The 11,991-nt window shown below is 39.0% G+C and overlaps 1 long non-coding RNA gene across 1 annotated transcript; it reads left to right on the top strand.

Annotated features, from left to right (window-relative positions):
* Nucleotides 1–775: 775 nt before the first annotated feature.
* LOC145554456 (uncharacterized) lies at nucleotides 776–1,963 on the top strand. Its single transcript, XR_014090411.1, has 2 exons — nucleotides 776–1,131; nucleotides 1,206–1,963. It is a non-coding gene; the product is annotated as an uncharacterized LOC145554456 (long non-coding RNA).
* The last annotated feature ends 10,028 nt before the right edge of the window (nucleotides 1,964–11,991 follow it).

Genomic DNA, 11,991 nt, shown 5'->3' with positions numbered 1-11,991 from the left:
CATTTGATATCATGTCACAATAATAGTTTCCAATTTTTCCCCCTCTCACTTTCTTAATGCTCATCTTTTTTTAACATCATTTGCTCTTCTTGCACTTAGCATAAAAAAAGATTTCTTCTGCAGGCTGACACCTGTACATTTTCACATAGCAGCACAGACTTGTCAGGGATTTTTAATGCAAAATCTAAACCCGCACACTTTTATTTCCGTTCACATTCATGCCGCTCCTCTGTCTTTGTCAGCAGAATATTAAGCCATGCCTAGTTGGGGGTAAAAACACCACTTTTAAAGCTCAAATGCGTGACAAACGCAAAAATACATGAAGAAAAAAGACTGAGAAGAGAGAAAGAGAATTCAGAATAACTCCAAGATTGAGTTGCAAATCATGAATACTAAATATGTCCATTCTGGTTTCTGGCAGTCCCTTCTTGGTGTCATCAATCACAACCTCGCTCCTGTACTCCATAGTGGTTTAAGCTGATAATGGACTCTGGGCTGAAGGCGATGCAGGTCCTCTCTGCCTCTGATCAAACTATGATTAACTAACCTCCTCAAGCAGCGAAGACTATTTCTAGGTTTAAACACCTTAAAATCTATTTCACAAATGTCTTTGCAAACTTGGACTACTTTCACTTGCACAGGCTTAGTCCGAAGCATCCAAAATCCTGGATAACTTATGATGTAACAGAATAGGTCTTAAAATTGTGTATGCAGAACAAGAAACACTTTGCTTAGAAAGAAACTAAAACCATGAGTGTGGCACAGCTTGTCTTTGTAGTGGTATAGAAATGCACCTAATTCCACACAGGTGGTTGTCAGGTGAGAAGTTCCGGTTGTTAAGGTGGGCGTGGTATATAAGGAGCTGCGGCGTTCATTCGGGATGTGTCGTCTTTGCTCTTCCACTGTGTGGCTTGCATCCTGTGGACTCTGGCAGCGGAAAGTAACAAAATCTCTGGCTGGCTGGTGCGTGCTACGCTGAGATCCTGGTGGTAGGTGTTCTCTCTCCCTGCACTTCAGCTGATCTTGGCCAGAAAATCTAAATTGAATTGTGATTATAGGTAAAGCGCCACTGCGCTGCGCTCCTTCTCTTCCTCCTTCTGCGAGTGTGTGTGTGCGTGTTTGGATCGGCAGGTAGGAAACTAACGCTCATCTAAGCAATAGTTTGTTAGGTTTATTTAAAATGGTGGCTAATTAATTTTTTCTAGGTCCCCCCACAGTTGGACCATTGCTGCTCTGTTCTGCTCGGATCTACTCTGCTTTGCTCTGTTCTGCTCGGATCTACTCTGCTTTGCTCTGTTCTGCTCGGATCTACTCTGCTTTGCTCTGTTCTGCTCGGATCTACTCTGCTTTGCTCTGTCTGCGTTCGTTTCCCGGACTTCCATCTCAGTCGTTTTTAAAGTTGGACTGCGGCGGTATTATCCGCCTCCATCGAAGCGGTGTTTGGGGTGTGGCATCGGCGCACCCCTTTCACCTCCTGTTGTGGCATGACAAGCGGGCCACGCATGGTCCTGATGTTTTAACTTGCATTGGCTATTGTTAATTTCTATTACTTTACTTATTTTGCTTACGGCCCTTTTTGTCTTTTATTTAGTTGGGCTGATATTGATTTTTTTTTCTAATTAGGTTTAAGATTGTTATCTTGGTTAACTGTTTTTCTTTTGTTGTTTTGCAGTTGCTGAGGTCCGGTGGCGGTGTTGGTGTGGTGACGGTGTCTTCCCCTTCTGCGTGCTGTGATTCTTGAGTTTGGGGTTGTCTCACTGTGTCTGGTGTGTCAAAGGGTTTTTTTTGTTTGTTTGCTGTGTTTGGTGGATTCCGTCCCTATAGCGCCCCCTCTGGCCGGTAACTTCAGCTACTGCACTTTGATTTTCTTTGTTTTCCTTTGTGTCCCATTCTTAAAAGAGAAACTGGTTTTAAAAAGTGTTTTAAAAAGAGCTTAATAAATGGTTGTTTTATAAATTTGAAACTGTCTCAGATGTGCTAAATTCATGCATAACTGAACCTGTGTGCCTTATACCAAAAGAAATATTCTCTGGGTGAAATTCCCAGGGTGGCGTTGTTGTGCAACCTATTAAAACTAAAAGTTCACCAAATCTGAGTTTCCGTCTAGTATCGCCACATCTTGAAAGACCCATTTTACATCTTGCAGAGCCAAAGCCGATGCTGACTGCAAAGTGACACCGCATGAAACTCAACTAGAGGTTCGTTAGCGAACCCCAGGGAACAAAGATCATCGTGAAGACTATGGCGCACAACAAACACAACAAAGAGGAAGTTGTGGAGAAGAATGTGGGTGAGTTAAGATTTTTATATGAAAATGTTTGAGAATTGTTCATCAGATAAAATTTGAATTAAATTCAGTATGTGAAATTCATTAACCAAGGTACTGCATGCACTCTTTTAAATCTTAAGCAGTGAGCTAGAGATAAAAACCTTTGGAGTCAGGTGAAGCACGTTCAATCAGATGCAGAAAAAAAATTGGTTAAAAAAGAACGGACTGAAAAAAGAGAAGAAATCAATAAAGACGAAGGTGGGCATCCATCAAAGTAGTTGTTTTAATGCCCGGCGTAATGACCGCCTCAGCATGCAGCTTTAGAGTCACGCTTTCAAAAAAATCAACTTGCCATAAATAGATCAAATTTTCTTACCAGCGAGCTATTTAGATAAGCTTCCTATCTTCCTGTCTACCATTTATCTAAATCAGGACCTCATGCACTTTCAGGTGATAAGCTGATTACAGAGATGATAACCTCATACAACCTCGCACAGCAGGGGAGCTGATGAAGCTAAGCCAAATGCGTGTTTAAAATACTGATCGATTTGGCTGCAGGGTGCACATAAGTCTGAGAGTTTGGCTGAAGATTATCCTGCTCACAGGTTTTCCTCCAAAGAAAAAGATTTTTTTAGATTTTGACGGAGATCATCAGAATACGGTCGTTCTGTTTGCAAAGCACAACAATGTCCACCAAACATCTGTTGCATGTAATATATTCAGACCGGGTTCACTCTGTTTTATCCCACAATATATATCATTCTGTTTGCTGAACATTTTGATCGATTCACATATAGAATTATTTTTTATTTACCTCTTATGACCCAGTCAGGCCTTCATAGATTATGCATTACAACAGCTTAAAATGTCTCATGTGAACCTACCGTCACTATCGCATCCCTCCTCTTAAAAGTTCTCAAAATAGACAGCAAGAGGCAGCACAGTCGTCTGTCACTGACTGGAAATGACATCAATAACACCCCTCTGAGACAAACCTGTGATGCGGGGCTTTATAAATAACAATGACTTGATTTGTTGGTACACTTCTGCACTGCCTGGAGGGAGCAGTGCGGTTTTATATGGCATACACACCAGACACTCGACTGTGCAGCATCAAGTGTTTCATGGATGTGTCTGGATTGGTTTTGAGACAATTGCCATTTTAACCCATTCACTAAAGCTGCAGTATGTGTAATTTTTATAAAAATATGCTTTTCACATGTTTGATTTTTATTTTGTATTATTTGAACATCATTTTGAAGATGCAGTTTGAACAAATAGATGCCGGGATTCGAACTCCAGACCTTCTTGCTGTACAGCAGTGGTGCTATATTCTCTCCTAACGATGCTGTGCATTTTGTGAAGTGAACCAGTCCACCCTGCATGTTGGGATGCTGTTCTCAAACATGAAATCCCACCGATGTGTATTATGAAAGATGCTGTTTGAAATAAGGCCTGTTTTGTGTTGTGAGTGTTACGATTCAGAAAAAAGATGCAGAATATGTGTAGTAATGGAAAGTTGAAGAAAAATGAGCCAACAGGAAAGCAATCTAATGTTTTTTTTTTGTTTTTTTTTTAACTCTTCAGGAAGTGCTGTGTGTCATTCCTGTGATTCACTGATCCTTTATGTGACAGCTGGAAGAACTCCACACAAAACCTAATGTATCAAAGTAATGTTTTTACATCGTTCCTCATACATCATGGCAGAGGAAGCAACTCTGTGCTGCAGCATTACTCATAATGATGATTGTACGATGCGATTGGCCTCACCGCATACAAATAGGCTTGTAAACAAAGCCCACCTTAACCAACAGCGTTCTCTTTCCCCTTTTGATTCTTCAGTACCATTATTTGTCCGTCTTTGTCCTTCAGAGCTCTGCTTTTCACCCTTATCTATTTACTTCCATGACAAAATGACTACTAAACGTTTGATTTCACCCTTCATCTGAACATTCAGCCATCCATCCTTAAAACTCCACCTTACGTCATGTGAATCACCCTCCTTTCTTCATCGTCACTCAACCAAGCGATTACATCATTAGAACCAGATTCACTTTCAAATCTGCTGATTTTTAATGATCACAACTCTCCGTCACAGAAAAACCAGTCCTCTGCTCGCATGTTTAAAGTCACTATCAGTACCATTAAGTACAGCGCTCTCGTTCTCATCTTCATCAGTCGGCTTCCTGCTCCATCCATGCATACAGTGAGAGCCTCTTTCATCATGTTGAAGTACAGAGGTTGAAAGCTAATTAATGAGGCTCAAACTTAATAAGGGTTCTGCCGTGATTATCATGTCATGCGACCACCAGCTTGTGGTTGCACATTAGAGGAAGAGAATATTCCAGCGTGGAGCTTTTCTCGTCTCCATCTACTCATGCTCTGCGCCTCATGGTCTTATGTCACCTCCATCTGTCCCTCCTGACTTGTCTTCTCTCATTAGCCCTGTGCATATTTATTCTACTCCATCCATTAGTTAGCATGAAAAAGCTAAATTTGGACCACTCAACAGCAACATATCGGTCTAAGAAGGATCTGAAGACATTGCCTTAAAAATTAATGGCAGTGCTGGAATGTTTGTTTGGTTGGTTGTTTCTTAATCAGTGTGAAGGTGGTCGACAAGAAAAGCAAAATGTCCTGCAAACAGGTGTAAAAGGGCAAAATGATCCTGAAACACATGAATGATGCAAACTTCAAAACACAAAACATAAACAGTGTTAATGATTTAGAAATAATAAAGATGGACAGGGCAAAATGGCCTCTATGGGACAGTTTCTGATTGAAAACCTTGACTGAACAAAAACATGAAGTTTTTACATTTTCAAAACAGAAGAAAAAAACACCCCAAAAACTGTTGGGAAAATATTCTATGAACTCCCAACTGGTGTAACACAAACAAAGCATATCAGGCCATCAGTCTAACACTGTGTGGTGATAGTGTGATTATCTGGGGCTGTTTCAAGATCTGAACGACTTGCTGTACCAGAAGAGTGATGAAGGAGAATGTCTGTGTCACATTAAGCTAAATTACTCTTGGATTATACAGCAAAACAATGATCTAAATCACACCAGCAACCTCTGAATATTTCTCAAGCAGCATAAAGCAAAACACTGCATAAAAGTTGTGGAGTGACCTAGTCAAAGTCTGGAAGAAAATCCAATTAAGATGCTATGGAGTGATGTTAAAGTTTGTGTGTTCATTCAAAATTCCTCCCAGTGATGTTAAACACTGGCAGTTATCACAATTTCTTGATGGCTTCTGTTGCCAAGAGTGGCACAGCAAGATAAACATAACCAGGTATAAAATGTAAAATGTTCTAAATTTTATATCGCTTATAAAATAGTTATATTTGCATTTACCAATATGTAGTACTTTGGACGGAGTAGCTGTCGGCATATAAAATCTATTCTATTCTATTCTATTCTATTCTATTCTATCATTAGGTAACTTTTCATCATTTGACAACAAAATTTCACATTTATTCAATTTTCGTTTTTGTTAAAGTTGTAACAAAACAGCTAAATCATGAGAAATATGTAAGAGTGCAGATCCTTTTCGCAGTGATGTGTTTAACATTAAAGCTGGCCTCCATTAGGTAAAGCAACAGCTGCTGGAAGCTCAATTATTAAGGAGTTGTTAATTTTGTAGCAGTCAGTGGGATGTGGTGCAACTAACTCAAAACACAGCCAGAAGCAGAATTACTTCTTCCCATCTAAAATAGAATCAAATTTAACACAGAGATTTTTGTGTTTGGTTTAACGCATACATGATTTATTTACATTGTTTCTATTTTTTCTGTCTCATGCAAATGTTAATTTCTAAAGAAAATGTTTTCACAACCTCTTAACAGTTTCCCGTTTAGTTATGTTCTAAACTGACACATCAAAAAGTGTTTCATTGGGATTTTATGGGATTAAACAATGTAAAGAAAATATAGCATAAGCATGAATTGTTTGTTTGCTTAAAAAGTGGATAAAGCTATGTTGCAAACAGCAGAATTAATAGTAGCTTCCTTAATTTCAGCATTAACAGAGCGCTCAGCTTTCCAGTTATCAGCCAGGTCCAGTACTGGAGAGTTTCTGTTCTGAAAGTTTTAGTTGCAACCGTTCTCCAACACGGCTGAGCTAAATTAATGGCTCGTTTCCTGGCCAGCAGAGCTGAATGACGACAGTGAGGGAATTCCAGTGAACTACATATAGCAAACATTGTATTGCTTTATAAATTATGAGTTATGCAGTTTGCAGACCAATGCATCAATTTAAATATAAACTGAACTGACTAACTGGATCACTTTTTTACTTTTTTGATAGTTTGTTGTATATCATCAACACTTTAATTTAAAAGAAAATATTCATACAAATGATTTTTCAAAAATCCTGTAAACCTGGATTTTATGATCAATAATTACTGGAAACATGCACAACCTCGGACAGCCGGCTGTTTCGTCCATTCGTTCCCTCATCCTTCCACATAACTGATCACACAACATGAGGATTGTTAAAGCTGCTAAGATGATCTGATTTATTTATCCTGTGTTCGTTCTCCCTAAAGGTTAAACACAAACCAGATATGTCCACGGAGCACCATAAACTACTTCATTTTGTTCAACTGTCCTTTAATTCACCCCACTCTGCATCGCCTCACATTTCTTTCCCACGTTTCTTCTGCAGCCACTTTCACTGTGAGGCTTCATTGGTCCAGTGTGCACTTTCACTTCCCTTGCATCATCCATTCAACCTTAAAGGAAATATTTATAATAATAATAATAATAATAATAATAAAACTGTGGATGCAAAAAGTAGTTTGGAGAACACACAGACTAGGCTTACAGTAAATTATTCTTGTTGTTTTCCACAGTGGCTATTAGGAAAGTCATTACAGCAAGCAGAAACGACTAATGTGTGACTGGAGAGAGATGGAAAAATGAAATTAAATCACCATGCTAATTCAAAACTGGGCTTTGAAATTCATTTTGGTTTGAAATAAATTGACATGGTGGATAATATTTTCTCAAAGGCAGCTCATTCTTTTGAGGCTGTGCTGCTCTCACCATGTGTGTTGAATAATAGAGTCCTTCTTTAATTAGATTCAGCATTTTTACGCATTCAAAATAATGTGAGTTCAGGGTTTTTTTTAGCCATTGGACACGTTTGTACTCGTTTAATGTCCGTTCCTTTCCTGGAATCATTTATTCATGTTAGCTGCTGCAATGGAAAAAAAATGTATCAGTCATATTTATTTGGTTTGTGAATGATAGAAAATACTAAATATTGCAGAGAAGTTTCCTTGTACGAACATGAACCATACGGTCTAAGTAATTAAAAGATCTGGGTTGCCAAGTAATAATATTAATTTACGCTCCCTGATGGATTGTCATATAAAGGAGATTCAGGGTCTGAAAATAATGGCTGGACATTTTCTTTCAGTATTTTCCCGTAGGGGACAGAACTCATGGTTCACTGTTTACAGCAAAGATTCAGATTTTGGAAATTGGATTTATTTTGCTTTTATTCAGGTTGCATTTATCTGAAATTATAATCTGAGTGTTGCAAAAGACAATAAAATAAATCTGGTCAATTAAGTTTTCATATCTCTCTATAGGGAGATTATGTACATTGTAAGGAAACAATAACCTACATGCCAATACCTGTGGTGGTATCATTGTGATAGGGTGGCTGAGAAAGTAGCAGGAAAACAATCTGAGAGGCGAGCAGAGTATGGAAACATCACAATTGCCCTTTCAGCGTACAAATTATTTGCAGATATTTTCATAGATCATTTCTAAAACATTCCAAAGAAAATGCAGCTTAGGAAGCTGAAATTCCTAGGCACAATGCTACTTCACAAGCTATTGGCTGGCATTACAGTCTAGGAGTGACCTGTTTGTTCTTCACACTGATTGGCTGTACCCCAAAGAGTGGAGAAAACTGTAAAAATTAGTTCTTTTGGCTGTGCCAAGCTGTTTTCCACAGTACGTATCATTCCCTATATTTCTTGTATATTTGGTGTTTGAACAGATTGTTGGAAGCATTTTTAGATCGGCTTTCAAGTATTTGCTCATTTCAGATATTGTGAAGTTGTGGTCCCTAACTTCTGCAAATACTGAGAGTCCAATTGCACACTAAAGTGGTTTTCAAAACATGCCGTATTTCAAAAAATATGGCATGTTTTGATTCACATTAAACAGTATTGGAGGTTTTAGAGAGAATAGGCAGTCTTATTCCAGTGTCCTGGCTAAGTTAAATAACTAAAAACAGCAAGGTAATAATATCTTTTAGAAGCATCCATGCACATAAACTCACCATCTATGCAGATGATCACTAGTGGGGTCAGACTGTGGTGCCTCCAGCCGGGGATTTCCTCTCTGATACAAAGGAGGCTGGAAGGCTTTTCATATGTTCAGTAAAACCTAGAAAAAGTCGTCTGCAAAGAAAAATTTAAAACCCACATATCTATTTTTGGCCTCCTTGATAACAGTGTTGTTCATTGTTGGGGTCTGTGCTTTGTAAATGAGCCATATTAATTCCCCCCAGAGCCCAGGACAATATCATGTAAATCTCCTAAATATTTATTGCAGTTCTTCCTGATGGTTAGTTTTTCATTTTCCCTCAGCTGACTCATCTGTCCGCGTGTCCACAGATCCGACGTCCGTCACCCTGAAGGAGAAGAATTATTGATGGCACTTTGGGTCATGGCTCCATCCAGTCAGATGACTAACTGCTGATGCTGACAGAGTTACTGTGACATAACAGAGAGGAAAAGTGACAGCAAAAACTTACGCCACCCTGGAAGTTTCAACTATTTCAGCAAAATCTTTATCCTTACTGATCCAAACATTTTCATTGACAATGACAAAAACTAGTATTTTATGCACCTCTGCTCATAAAATACAGAGGTGTTTTATGAACTTTCATAAAATACCTAATTTTGGAACTTTTATCTTCCAAGATGAAAGTTTCATCTTGGAAGAATTAAAATGATGTGGATGTTTTCTATTAATTTAGATTAAAAAATGTCTTGCTAATGATCTGCAGGAATTTAGGTTATTATTATTATTATTTTTTGTAACTGATAAATGACTTTAAACCATTAAACAATAATGGACCCCATCAGAACTACCCTGATTCCTGGATAAGGTTCATATTGTGGAAACAAACTTTTTGATGAAGCAGAGAGCAGTTTGCCATGTCACTGATACTCTGAATGGACCAGACAAAAGCAGACATGTTTACATAGGGTGTTTAAAAAAGTCAAAGAAGTTCAAGTACAAATGCTATAAAAAAAACCCCTTTTAACTGCAGTCTTGTTTGGATTAGCTGTCTATTTTAAATACTGTAAATGGACTGAACTTGTATATAGAACAGCCATAGTGACTTATCCAACGCTGCATATTCAACGCACACACATTTCTACATCGACCTCAGATTACCTATCATCACACAGACTGGTGGTTTGGCTTGACAGGTAACAGAAATATCTGACATGGAGCGAAAGGACCTGCCTGATTTATGACGGCAAGTGACGAGAACCGTCCAATCTGTCACATCGCTGAAGTCATGCGACACAAAAACAATCCCTCTGATTGTTCCGGTGCGATGCTGCCTGGATGTTCCAGTCACACGTGATAAACCATCAAGCTTTAGTACCTTTGTTCCTGCACTGGATCAACACAATGGCACCATAATAATAACACTACCACAAGACGTCTCCTGGCATCGGTCACAGCACCAGCTTCCAAGTTTCTTCTTTTCCTGGTGCTGCATCCGTCAGGTTGTCCCAAACAAAGTACCCATGCTTGGAGAGGCAGTTAAAGTGAGTGATTGCTTTCCGAAAGCACCGGTAATGATCTTCAATGCTGAATATTACAGAGAAGGCGCCTTCCAGACAGATGGATGGTGTTCTCTGGTTTCTGTATACAGGTAGGTACAAACAGATTATGTTCAACCAGAACAAGTACGCATGCATGAAAGTTTAATTTGTACTTGTCTTAACAGTATATCAACACATTAAAGACTATATAAAGATGCATAAAGTAGCAGTCACAAGGTTGGAAAAACACCTATTTAGAACTCATCATCCAATCTACAGTCATTTTAGCTTTTGTCCATAATTCTGCATTAGACTCAGACTATTAAATGCAGAGGAAAAATAGTTTCAAAGTTGCTGTATTTTAGTTGCTTCTATGCTTCTCCACCTCTTTAAAAGGAGCCTGGCAATTACTTTAATGACTTGACCCTTTTTGGACTTAAACGTTGGGGGAAACATCGGCACAATCGCTGACTTAATCAGATTTTAAAAGTATGTAGAGGAGATGCCTTTTGATGACATTTAAAAACAGCTTTAAAGGGCAGCCTGGGTAAACGGGGCATTTAAAGTCTGTCCTTTAAATCCTACATAACAGCAGCATCCATGTCATACATGAACATCAGTGATAATTGATTCATTACTACTAATTCAAAGATATGAACTTCATTCTATGATTAGAAAAAATGGAGGCATGATTCTTTTTGTTCACATCTGGAGGAAGTTTGTTTTCCTGTGTGCAGCTCTGTCCACATTAATGAACTGTTTGCTTAATCCTGGAAGACACCAATCCCTGTATGTTTCTAAAAAGCAAAAATCAAATATTTATATCCCTCCTCTCCGCAGATTTGCTGAGTTGATCTATCTTTTTGTTATTTTTGCCACAATGATGCATTCTTTGTCAAAAATACAAGACAAAAAGAAACCTGTATCCAATAGTCGGCCATCCCGCTTCTGACACCAAATGTAAAGAACCAAGACATAAATGGGCAATTTACAGATGTTAGTATGAAAATGTTCCACTGTAAGATAAAGCTCCTCAGTTCAGGACCTCACTAAGCTTCACGACATTCTGCTGATTAGACTCTCCTGTTTCTCATGTCACTCAGTCACCTCCCCTGCAGCAAAAAGGTGGTCAGGGTTCGTACTTCTTTGTCAGATCCTGTCACACCCTTCATGCAGGTTCGCCTGTCCTCCTTCTGGCATTTGTTAGTTCCTGTCAGACGCGCCTCAGTTCCTCTTGTGCCAGTTCCTCACACTCTCTCAAATAAACCTTCATCCCAACATTCAGCATCTGCTTTTGGATTCAGTTACTACTCAAGAAATGACAGTAGTTTGTGTTTACACGGCAGCAAACGTCAGCACATGCCTGAGCTGGTAAAGGGTTGAGAGCAGTGGGACTACAAATTGGCTCTTGCGACCAGATGCTGCTTGTTCAATAATCCCACTATCCCCTCATCCATTACACACCCAATGCTTCGTACTTCTATTTCTCCCTCTGGTGATAGACTCATGCATTTGTTTTGGTTGTATTTATCCAGAATGTTCTGCACTACGGTCCTCTTCCTGCTTCTGGAGTGGTCTCAGGCCCGCTTGGGGTTCACATTGCATTTGAACCACACCAGAGTTCACTTCAGCCGAACCGAGACCATGTCTGTAGGCAAACTAGATTTCACTTTTTTGGTCCTTAGCAGAGTTCAATTACGCATTCACACCTCCCCAAACAAACCAGACTTTTTAGGTAAATAAACTATAATTCAAAGAAAATGGACTAAAAAGGGCTGATGTGAATGTTTCCTAAATCCTCATCTCCACAACATTTCACCTGTTTCTCTAATTTGGTGGCTGGGTTGTCAAAAAAATTGACGTTAAGTTTCAGATGTGTGAGATGACAGGAAACATGCCTCAGGAAATAGAC

This window comes from Poecilia reticulata, chromosome 13 (assembly GCF_904066995.2).
Source record: "Poecilia reticulata chromosome 13, P_reticulata-male-v2, whole genome shotgun sequence".
In the NCBI taxonomy this organism is placed as follows: Eukaryota; Metazoa; Chordata; class Actinopteri; order Cyprinodontiformes; family Poeciliidae; genus Poecilia; species Poecilia reticulata.
This window is presented reverse-complemented; position numbering and strand designations above follow the sequence as displayed.